Source organism: Gopherus evgoodei, chromosome 1, assembly GCF_007399415.2.
Source record: "Gopherus evgoodei ecotype Sinaloan lineage chromosome 1, rGopEvg1_v1.p, whole genome shotgun sequence".
NCBI lineage: Eukaryota > Metazoa > Chordata > Testudines > Testudinidae > Gopherus > Gopherus evgoodei.
Window position 1 is genome coordinate 45,794,618 of NC_044322.1, and position 20,955 is coordinate 45,815,572.

The window sequence follows — 20,955 nt, forward strand, 5'->3', positions numbered from 1 at the left end:
AAGATGACAGTTAGTAGTCCTGCAATTTCACATCCGAGTTCCTTCAGAACTCTTGGGTGAATACCATCAGGCCCTGGAAACTTATTACTGTTTAGTTTATCAATTTATTCCAAAACCTTGTCTAATGACACCTCAATTTGGGACAGATCTGTCACCCAATAAGAATGGCTCAGGTTTGGGAATCTCCCTCACATCCTCAACAGTGAAGACTAATGTAAAAGTATTCATTTAGTTTCTCTGCAGTCGCCTTATCATCTTTGAGTGCTCCCTTAGCAGCTCGATTGTCCAGTGGCCCCACTGGTTGTTTAGCAGGCTTTCTGCTTCTGATGTATTTTAAAAATTTTTTTGCTATTACTTTTGGAGTCTTTGGCTAGCTGTTCTTCAGATTCTTTTTTGGTCTTTCTAATTATACTTTTACACTTCATTTGCCAGAGTTTATGCTCTTTTCTATTTTCCTCATTAAGATTTAATTCCCACTTTTTAAAGGATGCTTTTTTGCCTCTCACTGCTTCTTTTACTGTGTTGTTTAACCACAGTGGCTCTTTTTTGGTTCTCTTACTATGTTTTTTGAACTGTGGTATACATTTAAGTTGAGCCTCTATTATGGTGTCTTTAAAAAGTTTCCATGCAGCTTGCAGGGATTTTACTTTTGGTACTGTACCTTTTAATTTCTGTTTCACTAACCTCCTAATTTTTGTGTAGTTCCTCTTTCTGAAATTAAATTCTATAGCACTGGGCCACTGTGGAGTTTTCCCCGCTACAGGGATGTTAAATTTAATCATATTGTGGTCACTATTACCGAGTGGTCCAGCTATATTCACCTCTTGGACCCGATTCTGTACTCCACTTAGGACTAAATCAAGAATTGCCTCTCTTCTTGTGGGTTCTAGGACTAGCTGCTCCAAGAAGCAGTCATTTAAGTTATAGTAAGATGAGGCCCTGAAATATAAACCCTTATCAGAGGCCCAGTATGAGGCCTGAACTAAAGTAATGGTCAAGACTTTGCTAACATAAAGCAAAGTTAAACTCTGAGCCAGAGGCAGGCCCTGCTCCCAGAAGCTGGCAAGAAAGGGGCTGATACTGCAAAAAGAGACATATCTAAAAAGGTACTGGACACCAGATATCAGAACATTCGCATACTTGTACACTCCACACCGATAACAAGGAACAGGCTGACCCATCCCAATGACAGGGCCAAAAGGGTAATATGATGAATAGAGTTGTTTTGTTCAAACCAACATGTATAAGGTGAGAGGCGGCACCTTACTAAGTAGAGGGGTTGTATCTTGATATGTAGAGGGGTTGCACATCAATATGTCAGGAGTGATGTGTAACTTGTTTGTACCCATGTAGAAGAATGCATCCCTGGGGCAGTGTCTTTGTCCAGCCGAGGGGGCAGTGGAAAGTCCCGCCACTGACTAAGCCAAGTCCATTGTCAGTGAGCACATAAGTACTAGCTAGCCGCACCTCAGCAGCACCTTGGACTTCTATGCCGGGGAGCTGGAGACTGTGTTTATCTTCGACAATAAACCTGGCCGACATGCCTTTGTACCTTACTAGAGTCTGTGGTCATTGTGGGTTCTCTCAGGGTCTGCTGTGTCAGCTATCTGCTCAGAGCTGGGACACCACACAGAGGGAACACACACACACACACGCAGCCGATTGATATCAACACTGAACAGAGCAGAGCACCACATCGGGAGCATCTGACGACATAAGCCATTAATTACTTGCTCTGGGTTAATTAATAAGCAAAAGTATGAAAAGCAGGATTTAAGTGGTTTCAAGTAATAACAGACAGAACAAATTAAGTTACCAAGCAAAATAAAACAAAACACGCAAGTCTAAGCCTAATACATTAAGAAACTGATTACAGGTAATCTCTCACCCTCAGAGATGTTCCAATAAGCTTCTTTCACAGACTGGACTCCTTCCTAGTCTGGGCCCAATCCTTTCCCCTGGTAAAGTTCTTGTTAGCTCCAGCTTAGGTGGGAACTAGGGGATTTCTCATAACTGGAACCTCCTTTGTTCTGTTCCACCCCCTTATATAGTTTTGGCATAAAGCAGGAATCTTGTGTTTCTCTGGGTCCCGTCCGACCCGCTCCTAAATGGAAAAGCCCCAGGATTAAGATGGATTCTAGTACCAGGTAATATGGTCACATGTCCTGCGAGACCCCAAGCCTTCATTCTTCATGGCCTGATTTACAGGAAGGCTTGCAGGTAAACAGAGCCATTTACAACCATTTGTCCTAGTTGATGGGAGCTATCAAGATTCCAAACCACCACTAATGGCCCACACTTTGCATAATTACAATAGGACCTCAGAGTTATACTAAATATTTCCAGTTTCAGATTCAAGAACAATACATTTATACAAATAGGATGGCCGCACTCAGTAGAGCATATGCTTTGTAATGATACCTTACAAGAGACCTTATGCATGAAGCATATTCCAGTTGCATTATATTCACATTCATTAGCATATTTTCATAAAACCAGATGGAGTGAAACGTCACACTTTGTATACAGGGGCCCCACAAAATCTAATAGCCCCAGGCCCACAGGAGAGTTAATCTGGCCCTCGTGGGGGTTCCGGCTCGCTGGTTGCTGTCCCCAGAAGCTGAGCTTGGTCACAGGCACAGCCTGCTGCTACCGCAGCCAGGTGCTCTCCCTGTCAGCTGCTGCACTGCAATGGGCAGCGTCCCAGGAAGCATGGCTGGAAGAGGGTCTGGCCCTGCCCCTTCATTTGTGGCTCTGGCCCCTGCCCCTTTCTCTTCCTGCCCATGCCAGCTTCCGGGGGGACGGGGACACTTGACCCTTCATGACCCTCCCACAAGTTGCCTATTTATTTGTATTGAGTATTTGCCTCAATTTCAGCCACTGGTGAAGCTGCATTGGTGCAAACCCTCAATGTAGCTGCTATAAAACAAGATTTGCACTGGCTTGCAGTAGAGGTCAATTGTACCAGGGTAAGTTGTGGTTTACTCTGTGTACTCTAGGGGCTTTCATTGGTGCAGTTTATACTGGTGACTAGTCACACAACACTGAAAATTTCCAACGCAGAGAAGGCTGGTTTGCTACAGGCAGTTAGCAGGGACTGTCTACTGCTGTAGCTACACTAGGATTTTTTAAACCTTGAATTCTCCAAAAGTGTAGTTTCCACTTTGTCATCTAAAGCATGAGCCTTGTCTACACAATAGCTTCCACTGCTACAACTGGCAGAGCTGCACAGAATGTGAATTGCCAGTTCAAAAAAATCCCTGATTAGACAAGTCCTCTGCCTCTATTTCCCCCATCTGTGAAAGGGAAGTAGTAACATCTAGCAATCTCACTCAGGTGAGAAAGCTGTAGATTTTGACTGCCATGACCAATATGAGGAAGGAGTCTGAATTAAAAAGATTGTCATTGTTTAATACCAGACAACCACAATACTCTATAAGATGTACATTCCCACCAATCTATTTTTAGCTCCTATATATCATGGAAAAAAAATTGAGTGACAGTATAGAAATCAATATGTGCTCTTAGGTTTTTTTTCTGGAAAAAGATAGTACAGCAATATGTTAAAAACTTTAGTGTTCAGATACACTGGAGCTAATTTAAGTGTTGTACAGTGTGCCTTCCGTACAGCCTCCATCAGTATATCCCTTACCTTAGCATATTGACCAAGTATCAACTTTTACACATTGACCCAGAATGTCCCCTCACTAGGAGGGCTGGGGGCGGGGAAAAGAGGGAGATTTATTTACTGGGAAATGAGATGTGGTTCCATCCCAGAACCCAGTGGATTTTGAGAGAACCACAGGAAGTCAGTGGCAAAAATACCAAAATAGGTCTCACCCTTGAGAGAACTGGTTATAAATGGCTATTCATACTATCTGCCAGAAATGCTTATAGGTAAATGCTACAGCTTAGCAAGTGAACTATCAACCTCTGGAATGAACTGACATTTATCAAAGAAGTTCTGTAAATAATGATTGGGTAGAATTTGATTGTGATTTAAAATATCCCAGTCTTACAATCCTGGCCCACTTGCCATCTTATCAGCATAGCTTCGTGTGATGTTTGTGTCTCAATATGTGGAATTTGTTTAGGTAATAAATGTTCAAGTTTTGCTGGAGAAGTAGGCTCATGGAGATATGAAAATAAAATGAACTTTTCTGTCAACTTGAGAGCTTCTGCTGACTCTCCAGAGCCAGTCCAAACCCCACAAGTGGGAGCAACAAGGGAGCCCGCAGGGCAGGGGTAGCCATATATAAGTTAGAATGGTACTGTGAATTTTGGGATGGTTGGGAATCATGCCGTCTGTAAAATCCCATGCTGGCACAGAAATACTCAAGCAGATTGGCTTCTATGTCATTTTGAAAATTGGACATGAGGGTACATACACAAAATCCATCGTGATAAATAGCAGGTTTTGTGTACACATCTCCAAGGCTCCTTTTGAAAACTGACCCTGCAATGAAATAGTCTTTCAAAATAATTTCAGTGGTTTTATTGAGCTACTTTAATTAGGTTAATCTGTTTATTTGCACTGCACACAAAGGTCTTAATTAAGAAGAAAAAAATTAAAATTATTATAATATAAAGACTAGCTCAGATGGAAACCAATGCTATGAATGCTCCTTTTGTACTTACCTTACAGGTTTTAGAAATATATATTCCCTTTGTATAATAATGATATACATGTTTTGCTTTTAAAATTCTGAACATGATTCATTCACACTGATGTCTTTATTAGCCAGAAATAATGTAAATATGGAAGCACTGACTTCATAACAACTCTTCTGGAAAGATAATGTTCTTTAAAAAGAGTTTGCAGGGAAACACAATGCTCAAACATTCCCATTGCGTGGTACTTTCATTTCATTGATGGTGATTTGGTGAAGCTGTGATGTTTACACATTTCTACCTTAATTAAAAAACATTCAGTCATATTTTTCATGGTACAATGGCAATGAAAGTTATGATTCATGTTACAATGAAAATTAGTTTGCACAAGATATGTCCAAAGACATTGTATCAGGTCCCAACTCAGATTCCCTAGGCAAAGTTAACATAACCACTGTTGGCCTGATTTTCAAAGGCACTGAACATGTACAATTAAACACTGAAGTCAATGTAGGTTCTTGGAAAAATCAGACCATATGTGCTTATTGTAACAAACTGTAATGGCATACTGGAAAAATCTATCTTTGCATGGTCTGTCTACAGGCACAGGGGCCAAAAATCACTAATTTTACACAGGAAAGTGCCCAGATTTTAATTTGAGAGACTCGGATGTGATTTTTTAAAAACAAACAAAAAACCCACAGATTTTGTTTGCTATATTGGAAACTCCTACAGAAAAATGCCAGAACGAATGTTCAATGTATCATGGTATTAATCAGTAAGTCAAAATGAATTAAAAACAATTTTCTAAAAAGAAATTAGAAGTTTTAAACAACAAGAGAATGAACCAAGTCTTTAAAGGAAAACTGTGTTACACACCACTATATTCTTTAACAGATATTAAATATAAACATTAACCATGAATCATGTCCCCAGCTAGTGCAAACTCATGGAGCTCTATTGAAGTCAATGGGTTTACTATACCAATTTACACTTGCTCATGTGGTGCCAGATCTGCAGCAATTTCTTTTGGGCTGCCATAACAGTCCTACATTGCAGGTATGCTGCACTCACATTGTATGAGAGCTGTATTTCAAAGGAGACACATGACCTATAAGTCAGTTCCCTCAAAGTTCATAACTGCTTAATTTTAATTGACAAGTAACAGTTATAAGGCATCCTTAACACCTCCGTGTGGGTGGGCCTGCTCCATAGATTGATAAGCCTTCCAGATAATTCAGGAAGTTATGTTGGCAGTTTAAGAGGCATTCTCTCCTTTGAGTTGGTACAGAATCAGCAGCCCAACTTGGTGCTAGAAACCACTGCTGCCAAAGGTGCTATCAGCATACAAAACAAAGGTCCTGGTCACTTGCAGTAATTAGAACAAACCAACCACAAGGGGCATTGCCTTGATGGCCTTGCCAAATTCCAAAGGGGGTAATTACTTTCTGCCTTCCTAAGCAGAGCTGGCTGGAAAATGGAAGCCGCTTCCCATGAAAACTCTCATTTAACAAAAATAAATAAAAAACCACCCTGAGTCAGGACAAAATGTGTTTTTAAAAATAAAACTCTCAGTGAGATGGGCTTTCCAGAAAACTTGCACTTCAAGAAAACCAAAACCAATTTTTTCAGCTTGCCAGCTGTCCACTTGGAAGGCTCTTGTCAACTTCATTTTCCTCCTGCAGGCAGAAAATGAAAATGACAAGAGTCATCCAGGCCAGCAGCTGTAGATTGAGTGCCAAGGCTTTCTGTATTTGCCCTTCCCACTGCTGCTACTGGAGTGCCAGGGTGTGGGGCAGGCAGCCAACCAGGGCACTCAGCCTGACCCACATCCCCCTAGCCAGGCAGCAGCTGTCTGCCTGGAAGACTCTTTTCAATTTTGCTTTTGCCACGCAGACAAAATGTGAAATTGATAAGATCCTTCCTGGTGAGCAGCTGAGGAGCTGTCACTGATTTTCTTGACAGAAAATAGAAATTTTCCAATGGAAATTTTTGATTTTGTGAAAAGGGCATTTTCCATTGGAATATTGTTCTGATGCAAAATTTCCACTCAGCTCTATTCTTAAACCTTTCCTGGAGATTCAATTGGACAAATTATGCTTCCTGTCCTAAGCTATCCCATCCCTGAGGTAGTTGCATTTCAATAGTGATTGAAGTGATCCATATAGTTGCAAATCAGAGTCTAAAATCTTTTTGGATTATTGAGTTTGGAGCTGATAATGATGCTTATAGTCAAATTTGCCTGATATCTCCCTATTGTCAGTTACTTATAACTTAGTGTACCCCATAGGATTATTTTGCTAGCTATTATATCCTACTAATTCAGCCAGCAATATTAATTAATGTTTCTTTTTCTAATATTAATCCATTTTATTCTTATATTTTATCAGTATTAGTTCCCTGGAATTTAGGATGTGTTGAGACATGTATTTCCTAATAAGTTTTGCTGAAATGCAATAAGTCTACCAGCTTGTAAGATCCGGTAAGATCTGCTATATAGCAAAAAGTTCAATTAGTTATAAATATGTTAGCATAAAAGCTGGCAACCTTTGGCACCGTTAAGAATGGTCCCTGAACTTTGGGGAACCAAAGGGAGGAACTATCCACATCACATCACATGTTTATCCGGCTCCTACAACCGGTTGGTAACCGCAGGGTACACCACAACTCAAGGTCATCAAGAGAGCCTAGGTTGGCAGTTTTGAAGTGAGATATATTAATAAAAATTATTTAGAAAGTAAGTGTCATAATCCACTAACTTATAGAAGAAAGGTACCCATAAATTTCTTAGGATACAGAAACAAGATTTGGGTATAGTAGGTTGGGCCTGGATTACATAGATCAGGATCCTATAAAATACCCTGTAAGGGTTGGTCAGTCAGTCAGTCTTAGTATAGTTTTAGGGACAGGCTCTCGCTCCTATAAATTCTAAGTTCTGGTTCTAAGCTCTATACTCTAACTCCTGAAGCTTCGGTTTCTTGGAGTACTTTACTCTAGAGACTCTCTCTTCTATCACACTATCAGCTCAGTTTATGCAGTATAGTGTAACTACTCAACATTCCTAACCATTGGGGAAGCCAGCACCAACGCATAATCGGGCATGCCAGGAGTGAGGCTGGTCCTTCACCTCCTATTACTGGGCTCCCAAGGAAGGGTGTGAGTATGTTAGGTTAAGGTACTTATAATAGAAATGTTACCTGCAGGAGTTTTGAATTCTTTTACTGTTTTGCAATTATAAGTTTAATTGCATTCCTTGTTTTTGTTAATGGAAATAAAGATTTTATCAATTTAGTATTGTCCTCAGTGTATGAATTCTTGTCAAATACCCTGCGAATCCTCTTCCAATATAGAACTCTCCGAGTTCTTAAACTTTGTAGTCTGAATTAGATAAGAATCAATAAATCTTCTGGTCGGATGCAATCAGTGGTGAGCCATAAAAATTCACCCATCAAATTCAGGTCAACATTGGCTAAACTTTTCTGCGACAGGTGACTGCCTCAGGCTGATTTCATTTTTTGTAGTTTCAGCAAAAACAGTTCAGCCATTTTCAAGAGAAAAGTTAGAAAAAAATGTCATTTTGCCCATGTTAAAAGTATTCTTACAGCTGTTTCACTGAGAAGCTCTTGTACCTTCATTCTTTGGAATAGGGATTTGAAATTTGACATCAGGGAAGTGCCTTTTGCTGTTCCCGTGAGAAGCTTCCCAAATTTGACCAAGTTGAGCTGTTGAAAAATTGCAGCAGCCATGGACTCAATAAGGGCTTGTTGCAGTTTGGCAGCTAAATTTTCCAAAGATTTCATCTGCACTGAGCACGCACTAGCCCAGGGCAGGACACCTGAGCAGGATTCTCCCTGTGATTACTGCTTTGGGCTGCTGTAGCAAGGGGCACTGGAAGTGAGAGCAGGGAGACTCTCTATTCTGTGCTCTCAGTGCTCTACCTACTGGTGCCCAGGCAGTGGAGGAGGAAGCAGCCTGACTCAAATAGGAACAAGAGCTGGACCTGAAGGGGGAAGGCAGCAGAGGGAATAGGGTGGGTTAAGGAGCCTAAAGGGGGCAAGATTAGGATATGCATGGCAAGGAAACTGGGACTGAGATGATGAGCATTGGGTGGAGAGGACTGGGACAGGCTAGGCAAGAAAAAGTAAGACAGGTATTTGGACTGCCTACTTTGCCCAACTGGTCTATCTGAACATATAAATAATGAAAGAGTGATCAGAGCAGGAGGACTTGACCAAGAGTCTCCTGCCCCCCAGGTGGGTGCCTGTCATAAACAGATAGTTAAGGGTTAATGTCTCTTTTACCTGTAAAGGGTTAACAAGCTCAATAAACCTGGCTAACACCTGACCAAAGGACCAATCGGGGGACAAGATACTTTCAAATCTTGGTGGAGGGAAGTCTGTCTTTGTGCTGTTTGTTTTGTTCTTTGTTCTCTCTTGGAGCTAAGGGGGCCAGATGTGCAACCAGATCTTTCTCCAGTCTTTCTAAAAGTCTCATGTTCAAAATCATAAGTACTAGATAGAAGGTGCATTAGTCTTTATGGTTGTTTTCTTTATTTGCAAATGTGTATTTTGCTGAAAGAATATTTTACCTCTGTTTGCTATAACTTCTAACTTAGGCTAGGGGGGATGGAGTCCCTCTAGTCTATGTATAAGCTTAGACCCTGTAAACATTTTCCATCTCGGTTTTACAGAGATAGAAAAAAAGTAAAAATTTTCTTTAATTAAAAGCTTTCTTTTTTTAAGAATCTGATTGATTTTTTTCCTTGTGTAAGACTCAAGGGGATTGGGTCTGGACTCCCAGGGATTGGTGGGGGAAAAGGAGGGGGGGGGAAGGTTAATTCCTCTCTGTTTTAGGATCCAAGGAGTTTGGATCAATGTATCTCCCAGGGAGGGGGAAGGAGGGGAAATGGTTTATTTCCCTTTGTTTTAAGACCCAAGGGGGTTGGGTCTTGGGTCCCCCAGTGAAGATTTTGGGGAGACAGGGAGTGTACCAGACACTGGAATTTCTGGTTGGTGGCAGTGCTATCAGATCTAAGCTAGAAATTAAGCTTAGAAAGGGTACATGCAGGTCCCCACTTTCTGGACGCTAAAGTTCAAAGTGGGAATAATACCATGACATGGTGGCACAGCGGTGGGTTTAAAAGCAAAAGCCAGCAGGATTTTTTTTTCCTCTCCCTGCTAGCTGCTTGAAAGCAGGCTGAGAGAAGTGGGTTTTAAAACCACAGCCAGTGAATTTTTTCTTCCTCTCTCCTTTCTGGCTGAGGAAGGCAGCCTGAAGGCAGAGGTGTTAAAGTTCTTTAACAAGGGTCTTTGTTAAAAAGGCGGCAAGCTGTGAGCCAGCAGACACCAGCAAAAGGCATTTGCAAATGAATTGGTTTTTTTTTTTTCTTTCTAAATCTTTGGGCATAGACAGTTAGAAGTCTCTGTTAAGGAAGCAGTCTGGGCTGCAACATTCCAGGCAGTAAGCTGCAGAGGGTGCAGCCAGCACAAGAAAGCAGAAACAATGAGTTCCAAGGAACGAGCAACACTAGATGCAGAAGAACAAGCCAAAGAAGCTGCCCACAAGAAAGACATGGAAAGGAAACATAAATAAATAAATAAAATAAAATAAAATAAAATAAAATAAAATAAAATAAAATAAAATAAAAAGATGGAGATAAAACAAAAAAAGATGAAATGAAAAAAAAAGAGATGGAGATAAAAGAAAGAAAAGATCAAGCCAAAGAGGCGGTCCACAAAAGAGAGATAAAGATCCAAAGGGAGGCCCACCAGCGGGCCATGGACTTAGCAAAGACTAAGCCAGATGTTCCAGCCAACTCTAACAACCCTTCTCCAAGTACCGTTCCCCATCCCAGGAAATTTCCCACCTACAAGGCAGGTGATGACACTGAGGCCTTCTTAGAAAATTTTGAAAGGACCTGCCATAGGTACAACATCTCTACAAACCAGTACATGATAGAGCTGAGGCCACAGCTCAGTGGACCCTTAGCATAGGTGGCGGCTGAAATGCCTAAGAAACACATGAACAATTATAAACTTTTTCAAACCAAGGCCAGAATCACAATGGGGCTAACACCTGAGCATGCCCATCGGCGGTTCAGAGCTCTAAGGTGGAACCCAGGTGTCATTTACCCGACACGTCTACCACATTGGAAAGAATTGGGATGACTGGATATCAGGAGCAAATGTTAAATCTTTGCCAGAGCTGTCCCTCCTATTGCAAATGGAGCAGTTCTTAGAGGGTGTTCCTGAGGAACTAGAAAGGTACATCCTAGATGGGAAGCCCAAAACTGTAACCGAGGCTGGGGAGATTGGAGCCAGATGAGTGGAAGTGGCAGAAAAGAAAAAAGCTACTAGCAAGGGGAGTGAATATCACAGGGGACAAACAGACAAACCCTATCATCAAGGGCAACCCAAGACCCCACCTACAACCCAAGGAAAGCCCTAGACTCTCTATTGTCCCACCTCACCAGTCTCCAGGAACCCACCTCAGCCCAGTGACCAGTCAGCTGGGCGATGCTTTAAATGTAATAAACTGGGACATATAAAGGCCAACTGCCCCAAGAACCCCAGCCGAGTGCAGTTCATTACACCACCATCACACCAAAGATCCCCAGGCATAGATGCCTCTCAAATACCCTCAGAGTGAAGGGAAACCTTGAGAGTGGGCGGAAAGAAGGTTATCACGTGTAGAGACACGGAGGCACAAGTGTCAGCTATCCACCAATCCTTAGTGGACCCCAAGTTCATCAACCCAGAGGCCCAAGTGACAATTTACCCCTTCATGTCACAAGCTGTAGACTTGCCTACAGCTGAACTGCCTGTCCAGTACAAAGGCTGGTCAGGAATGTGGACTTCTGCCATCTATGACAATTATCCCATCCCCATGCTACTGGGGGAAGACTTGGCCAACCAGGTAAAGTGGGCCAAGAGGGTGGGAATGGTTACACGCAGCCAAACCAGGCAAGCTTCCAGACCCATCCCTGTTCCTGAGCCGTCCACAAGAGCCCCGTCTGTGTTACCAGAGATCCAGACAGAGGTGGTGGACCCGGATCCCCTGCCAACAACTGCAACAGCCACAGTACCTCCAGTCCCAGAACCGGAACTGGAAAAGCAACCAGCACCAGAACCGTTGCCAGCACTGACGCCAGTGCTTGCAAACCCATCTCCAACCCCCACACCAGAGGGCGCCAGCAGGCCTGAACTGGCAGAAGCAGCAGACAACCATACCCAAGAGACTCAGCCAGAGCCTGAAATACCACCTGGTGCACCAGTGGAGGGCGGTTCACCAGCAACGAAAACAACCCCATCACCTACAATCGCTTCCAGAGGAACCGATCCCAAGTCCACAGTCTAAGGAGGAACTGGTGTCTTCAGCCTCAAGGGAACAGTTCCAGACTGAGCAGAAAGCAGATGACAGCCTTCAGAAAGCTTGGGCGGCGGCACGGAGCACCCCACTGCCTCTCAGCTCATCTAACCGATCCCGGTTTGTTGTAGAACAAGGACTTTTATATAAGGAGACTCCTTCTGGTGGACACCAGGAAGACCGGCATCCTCAAAAACAGTTGGTAGTTACAACTAAGTACCAGGGAAAGCTCTTAAGCTTAGCCTATAATCATCCCAGTTGCCATGCTGGGGTGAACAGAACCAAAGACAGGTTGAGGAAGTCCTTCCACTGGGAGGGGATGAGCAAGGACGTTGCCAATTATGTCTGGTCTTGTGAGGTGTGCCAAAGAGTGGGAAAGCCCCAAGACTAGGTCAAGGCCCCTCTCCAGCCACTCCCCATAATTGAGGTCCCATTTCAGCAAGTAGATGTGGATATTCTGGGTCCTTTCCCAAAAAAGACCCCCAAGAGGAAAGCAGTACATATTGACTTTTGTGGACTTTGCTACCTGATGGCCAAAGCAGTAGCTCTAAGCAACGCCAGGGCTAAAACTGTGTGCCAGACCTTAGCAGACATTTTTGCCAGGGTAGGTTGGCCCTCCGACATCCTTACAGATTCAGGAACTAATTTCCTGGCAGGGACCATGAAAAATCTGTGGGAAGCTCATGGGGTGAATCACTTGGTTGCCGCCCCTTACCACCATCAAACCAATGGCCTGGTGGAGAGGTTTAGTGGAGCTTTGGGGGCCATGATATGTAAATTCATAAATGAACACTCCAATGATTGGGACCTAGTTTTGCAGCAGTTGCTTTTTCCCTACAGGGCTGTACCACATCCCAGTTTAGGGTTTTCACCATTTGAACTTGTGTATGGCCATGAGGTTAAGGGGCCATTACAGTTGGTGAAGCAGCAATCAGAGGGGTTTACGCCTTCTTCAGGAACTAACATTCTAGACTTTGTAAGCAACCTACAAGGCACCCTCAAACGCTCTTTAGCCCTTGGAAAAGAAAACCTAAAGGATGCTCAGGAAGAGCAAAAGGCCTGGTATGATAAACATACCAGAGAGTGTTCCTTCAAAGTAGGTGACCAGGTTATGGTCTTAAAGGTGCTACAGGCCTATAAGATGGAAGCCTCATGGGAAGGGCCATTCATGGTACAAGAGCGCCTGGGAGCTGTCAACTATCTCATAGCATTCCCCACCTCAACCCTAAAGCCTAAAGTGTACCATGTTAATTCTCTAAAGCCCTTTTATTCCAGAGACTTAAAGGTTTGTCAGTTTACAGCCCAGGGAGGAGATGACGCTGAGTGGCCTGAAGGTGGCTACTATGAAGAAAAGAGTGACGGTGGCATGGAAGAGGTGACCTCTCCACAACCTTGGAACGTCTGCAGCGGCAACAGATCAAGAAGCTGTGCACTAGCTTCGCCCCATTGTTTTCAGCCACCCCAGGAAGGACCAAACAGGCATACCACTCCATTGACAAAGGTAATGCTCACCCAATTAGAACCCCACCCTACCGGGTGTCTCCTCATGCCCAAGCTGCTATGAACGGGAGATCCAAAACATGCTACAGATGGGTATAATCCGCTCATCTACCAATGCATGGGCATCTCCAGTGGTTCTGGTACCCAAACCAGATGGGGAAATACGCTTTTGCGTGGACTACCGTAAGCTAAATGCTGTAACTCGTCCTGACAACTATCCAATGCCACGCACCTATGAGCTATTGGAAAAGTTGGGACGTGCCCAGTTCATCTCTACAATAGACTTAACCAAGGGGTACTGGCAAGTACCACTAGATAAACCCACCAAAGAAAGGTCAGCCTTCACCACCCATGCAGGGGTGTATGAATTTAATGTGGTTCCTTTCGGGTTGCGAAATGCACCTGCCACCTTCCAAAGGCTTGTGGATGGTCTCCTAGCAGAATAGGGAGAATCTGCAGTTGCCTACCTCGATGATGTGGCCATTTTTTCTGATTCATGGCCCAAACACCTAGAACACCTGGAAAAAAAGTCTTTGAGCACATCAGGCAGGCAGGACTAACTGTTACGGCCAAAAAGTGTCAAATAGGCCAAAACAGAGTGACTTACCTGGGACACCAGGTGGGTCAAGGAACCATAAACCCCCTACAGGCCAAGGTGGATGCTATCCAACAGTGGCCTGTCCCAAGGTCAAAGAAACAGGTCCAATCCTTCTTAGGCTTGGCCAGGTATTACAGGCGATTTGTACCACACTACAGCCAAATCGCTGCCCCACTAACAGACCTGACCAAAAAGACCCAGCCGAATGCAGTTAAGTGGACTCATGAGTGTCAGAAGGCCTTTACCCAGCTTAAGGCAATGCTCATGCCTGACCCTGTGCTAAGGGCCCCACACCTTGACAAACCATTCCTAGTAACCACAGATGCATCTAAGCATGGTGTGGGAGCAGTTTTAATGCAGGAAGGACTGGATCAAAACTTCCATCCTGTCGTGTTTCTCAGCAAGAAACTGTCTAAGAGGAAAAGCCACTGGTCAATCAGTGAAAAAGAATGCTACACCATTGTGTATGCCCTGGAAAAGCTATGCCCATATGTTTGGGGACGGCGGTTCCAGCTACAAACTGACCATGCTGCGCTAAAGTGGCTTCATACTGCCAAGGGAAACAAGAAAAAACTGCTTCGATGGAGTTTAGCTCTCCAAAATTTTGATTTTAAAATTCAACACATTTCAGAAGCTTCTAACAAAGTAGCTGATGCACTCTCCTGTGAAAGTTTCCCAAAATCAACTGTTTAAAAATTGTCCTTAAAATGTGGAAAATCTTGTAGTTTACATAATTAGTAGTATATGTAACGGTGCATAGATTCATAGACTCTAGGACTGGAAGGGACCTCGAGAGGTCATCAAGTCCAGTCCCCTGCCCTCATGGCAGGACCAAATACTGTCTAGACCATCCCTGATAGACATTTATCTAACCTACTCTTAAATATCTCCAGAAATGGAGATTCCACAACCTCCCTAGGCAATTTATTCCAGTCTTTAACTACCCTGACAGTTAGGAACTTTTTCCTAATGTCCAACCTAAATCTCCCTTGCTGCAGTTTAAGCCCATTCCTTCTTGTTCTATCATTAGAGGCTAAGCTGAACAAGTTTTCTCCCTCCTCCTGATGACACCCTTTTAGATACCTGAAAACTGTTATCATGTCCCCCTCAGTCTTCTCTTTTCCAAACTAAATAAACCCAATTCTTTCAGCCTTCTTTCATAGGTCATGTTCTCAAGACCTTTATTCATTCTTGTTGCTCTTCTCTGGACCCTCTCAAATTTCTCCACATCTTTCTTGAAATGCGATGCCCAGAACTGGACACAATACTCCAGTTAAGGCCTAACCAGCGCAGAGTAGAGCGGAAGAATGACTTCTCGTGTCTTGTTTACAACACACCTGTTAATGCATCCCAGAATCACGTTTGCTTTTTTTGCAACAGTATCACACTGTTGACTCATATTTAGCTTGTGGTCCACTATGACCCCTAGATCTCTTTCTGCCATACTCCTTCCTAGACAGTCTCTTCCCATTCTGTATGTGTGAAACTGATTGTTCCTTCCTAAGTGGAGCATTTGCATTTGTCTTTATTGAACTTCATCCAGTTTACCTCAGACCATTTCTCCAATTTGTCCAGATCATTTTGAATTTTGACCCTGTCCTCCAAAGCAGTTGCAATCCCTCCCAGTTTGGTATCATCCGCAAACTTAATAAGCATACTTTCTATGCCAACATCTAAGTCGTGGATGAAGATATTGAACAGAGCCGGTCCCAAAACAGACCCCTGCGGAACCCCACTTGTTATACCTTTCCAGCAGGATTGGGAGCCATTAATAACTACTCTCTGAGTACGGTTATCCAGCCAGTTATGCACCCACCTTATAGTAGCCCCATCTAAATTGTATTTGCCTAGTTTATCGATAAGGATATCATGCGAGACCGTATCAAATGCCTTACTAAAGTCTAGGTATACCACAACCACCGCTTCTCCCTTATCCACAAGGCTCGTTATCCTATCAAAGAAAGCTATCAGATTGGTTTGACACGATTTGTTCTTTACATATCCATGCTGGATATTCCCTATCACCTTCCAAGTGTTTGCAGATGATTTCTTTAATTACTTGCTCCATCATCATCCCTGGCACAGAAGTTAAACTAACTGGTCTGTAGTTTCCTGGGTTGTTTTTATTTCCCTTTTTATAGATGGGCACTATATTTGCCCTTTTCCAGTCTTCTGGAATCTCTCCCGTCTCCCATGTTTTTCCAAAGATAATAGCTAGAGGCTCAGATACCTCCTCTATTAGCTCCTTGAGTATTCTAGGATGCATTTCATCAGGCCCTGGTGACTTGCAGGCATCTAACTTTTCTAAGAGATTTTTTACTTGCTCTTTTTTTATTTTATCTTCTAAACCTATCCTCTTCCCGTAAATGCTCACTATGTTAGGCATTCCTTCAGGCTTCTCGGTGAAGACCAAAACAAAGAAGTCATTAAGCATCTCTGCCATTTCCAAGTTTCCTGTTACTGTTTCTCCCTCCTCACTGAGCAGTGGGCCTACCCTGTCCTTGGTCTTCCTCTTGCTTCTAACGTATTGATAAAAAGTCTTCTTGTTTCCCTTTATTCCCATAGCTAGTTTGAGCTCATTTTGTGCCTTTGCCTTTCTAATCTTGCCCCTGCATTCTTGTGTTATTTGCCTATATTCATCCTTTGTAATCTGACGTAGTTTCCATTTTTTATATGACGCCTTTTTATTTTGTAGGTCATGCAAGATCTCGTGGTTAAGCCAAGGTGGTCTTTTGCTACATTTTCTATCTTTCCTACCCATCGGAATAGCTTCCTTTTGGGCCCTTAATAGTGTCCCTTTGAAAAACTGCCAACTCTCCTCAGTTGTTTTTCCCCTCAGTCTTGATTCCCATGGGACCTTACCTATCAGCTGTCTGAGCTTACCAAAATCCACCTTCCTGAAATCCATTGTCTCTATTTTGCTGTACTCCCTTCTACCCTTCCTTAGAATTGCAAACTCTATGATTTCATGATCACTTTCACCCAAGCTTCCTTCTACTTTCAAATTCTCAATGAGTTCCTCCCTATTTGTTAAAGTCAAGTCTAGAACAGCTTTCCCCCAGTAGCTTTTTCAACCTTCTGAAATAAAAAGTTGTCTGCAATGCAGTCCAGGAACTTATTGGATAGTCTGTGCCCTGTGGTGTTATTTTCCCAACATATATCTGGATAGTTGAAGTCCCCCATCACCACCAAATCTCGGGCTTTGGATGATTTTGTTAGTTGTTTAAAAAAGAGCCTCATCCACCCCTTCCACCTGGTTAGGTGGCCTGTAGACTCCTAGCATGACGTCACCCTTGTTTTTTACCCCTTTTATCCTAACCCACAGACTCTCAACACTTCCGTCTCCTATGTCCATCTCCACCTCAGTCCAAGTGTGTATATTTTTAATATATAAGGCAACATCTCGTCCCTTTTTCACCTGTCTATCCTTCCTGAGCAAACTATACCCATCCACACCAACATTCCAATTATGTGTATTATCCCACCAAGTTTCAGTGATGCCAACAATGTCATAGTTGTATTTATTTATTAGAACTTCCAGTTCTTCCCGCTTATTACCCATACTTCTTGCATTTGTAAATAGGCCTCTAAGATACTGGTTTGATCTTGACTCCCAGTTTTGCTGTGATCTTCCTTTCTCTCTGCCATTATAGCCCACGCTCCCTCTTGTTTCCGACCCATCTCCCAGGTCTCCATGTTCCCCACTTACCTGTGGGCTTTGCTCACCTTTCAGTTTTAAAAAAACAAAAAACAAAAACAACCCAATATAACTGAGTTTCAAGATGTGAAGAAAAACACTCAAATCCATAGAGCAATTTCCGTCAGTCATTCTTCAAATGTGGTAGTCTGATGGTCCAGATTATGGCCAGGTTAAAACTATCCAAGGTCTTTCTATATACGGTCTTTTGGACAATCTGATCATCATGGCCCCAATGCAGCAAAGCATTTAAACGCATGGTTAAATTTAGTGATCACTGATTTCAATTGGACTTAAACAGGTAGCTACATCAGGGCCTAAACTTCTCCACTGAATTGTCTTTAGAGTAAATTCCAGTGTACTAGATAGTCTTTAAAAATTAGGTCATCTAATCAATAGTGTGTTTGATAAATCTCTCAAAAGTAATGACAATTTATTTTTCCAGTCTTGAATTGACACTGACAATAACAAAGTCACACCAGAGAAGGAACCTGTTAGTGAATTCTAAACAAATGAAAATGTTAGTGTAACAAGAATCTTACCTGAACATGACCTGCCTAGCAGGAGCACTGCCAGTGTTTTTGCTGCCCTAGGCGGCAGAAGGTCCCACCCCCGAAATGCCATCCCCGACAGAAGCGGTGGAAGGTCTGGCCACCGAGGTCACCGCCTCCCAAATGTTAGTGCCCTAGGTGACCGCCTAGGTCACCTAATGGATTGTGCTGGCCCTGCTGCCTAGGTAAGAATAATAAGCACAGAAACTACTAAAAGACCACTTAGATCATTATATTAAGTATACCCACTAATCTAATAAAGAGAAGAAAAGAGTAAGAGCTGATTTTGCACCCTGCAATCCAGCCTGAATAAGGAGCACGGCATAATTGCCTAGTACTACCAGAAGCAGAGTAGAAACCAGAGTGTTACTCTTAGTCATACTCTGCTTCCTAAATCACCCTGGCTCAAAGGGGTGGGGAGGAAGTAACACTTCATAAGCCCCTTCCTAGCATAACTTCCTTCCCCCTCCACTGCAGCCTCGCTGTGCTGCCTGGAGCAGTGAGAGGAGTAGAGCCAAGGCTCTGTCCACTCCCTGCTCTTGCTCATCCATTTGTTGGCCAACTGCATGGGAGGGGAAGTAGCAGCTGCTTTCCCCTACAACACATGTTAATGCCAATAGCCCATTCAGTGGATGAAAGGGTGCCTTAAATGTGGGCCTCGCAGGGGAGGAGAATGTGAGACTTAAATTACCTTTTCACTTCTGTAAGACAAAGGAATAAATACATAACAGCCCCCAAACCTCTTCTACTTTCACTCATAATAATGATGATGATGATTTGCTATATAACTGTTTCTTGAACCTTTGTTTCGCTGGAAGTCAGGAAAAGAAAACAAACCAGCAAGCTAAGGGTTAAAAGTATTCTTCCTGCCTCTGTCATTCTTCTGAATCCCTAGTTAACTTTCAAGGACTGCTGTGTGATTGTCATTCAGGGCTGCAGCATAAATATCAGCTTTGGGGAGAAGGAAAGTTGGACAACTGTTCACCTCCAGTGTGGTCTTATTTATTACTACGGATGGGCAGCTGATCAGCCAGCCAGCCAGCAAATAAGGACATATTTAAACCAGTCTAAATTCCATGCTTTTCATTAATGAAAAGTGGAAGAAAGGCCACAGGGATATTTACTGAGGCCACAGAGGCCAAGACTAAGATAAACACAAAGACAAATAAATACAAATGCAAGGGCAGAAAGCCAAGAGACATAAAAACATCTGAGGAAAAGGGTATATTTGGAATCTGCTAGCTCCACAGATATTATTCGTACACATTTTGTTATCTTGTCAAATGAACCAAATGAATCAGATAAAGGGCACCTTTACCACAAACTCACCAGCATATTATAATGGAATTAATAACATATAAATTATGGCAGTGCATTAAGTCAGGACTTGAGTATTACAGCCACTTTAGCTAAAAAGCCTGACTCCATCAATTTTAATCCAAGTTCCTTTAAAAAGTTGGCTGCTGCTCTGTAGCAGTCTGCCCAGGCCTTCTGCTCACTCAAGCAGTAGTTGAGATCTGTTTGACAGAAGATGGCTAACCCAGTGTCCCAGCTGAATGCTCTGCTGGCATGTGCTTTTAACAAAGCGCTAACCAGATTACATGTAAGGAGATATTAATATTCTTTATTTTTATGCTTTCTCAGAACTATCAAGTTTAGAAATAAGCAAGTAGGATTCTAGGGCTGTGTCCCTACCCACAACCAGATATTACTCCACAAATACAAGTTCCTTGCCATAGCCAAATAGTCTGTACTAAGTCTTCAAAAACAAGCATGTAATTTGTATCCATTATTTTAAGTATTTGAATCTGTGGACATTTTGTGGGCACAATTTAGATGCCCACATTAGAAAAATGTGCCCAATATACTCCAATACCAGCATGTTACAAAGTCCTAGATGATGTCCTTCAAACGATCTACAAGACAATAGAATGTAATTGAAGAATCCATGTTTTGCAAATTAATCTTCATTACATTTGACACATTTGCCTTGCATTGATAGTGTATTAAATTATCTTGGTGCCATCTACATCTTTTCATCTTCAATGTGTTTTATGAACATTAACTAATCATCTGTTTACATGTGTAAAATCAACATGCTACTGCCTTCTTGTTCTCAGAATGACTCGAGTCACTCCTGAAGGGGACGATTTATTGAGTCTCCTCTGACTTGATTTGACGGATTAAGATTCTAGGGGCCAGATTTTCAAAGGTATCTTGGTCCCAAAAGTTGCAGACAGATTGCAAAGTGAGTCAGGCACCTGACCTGCTTATGCACTTTTGAACATCCCATTAGGAGCTTATTTACATCATTAGGTGCCTAAATACATTTGAAAATCTAGCCCCAACCCCCCAATAATTAGAAATATAATGGGCAGATGTTGGGATGTAATTGGGCAGTTTACTTCTTAATTTGGCTCTGGTAATTCTGAAGTATCCTGCAAGGAGAGATGTCTTTAGTGCAGTATCAGAGGGGTAGCCGTGTTAGTCTGGATCTGTAAAAGCAGCAAAGAGTCCTGTGGCACCTTATAGACTAACAGACATTTTGGAGCATGAGCTTTCTGCTGCCTTTAGTGCAGTGTTACCCAGGTTTTAATTCAAACTCCCTACCATCCACGCACAAAAACCTTTCC

The 20,955-nt window shown here is 42.7% G+C and overlaps 1 protein-coding gene across 4 annotated transcripts in view; it reads right to left on the reverse strand.

Annotated features, from left to right (window-relative positions):
* The window catches only part of STARD13 (StAR related lipid transfer domain containing 13), a 521,076-nt gene that overhangs the window by 215,283 nt on the left and 284,838 nt on the right, over nt 1-20,955 (reverse strand). The window lies entirely within an intron of this gene.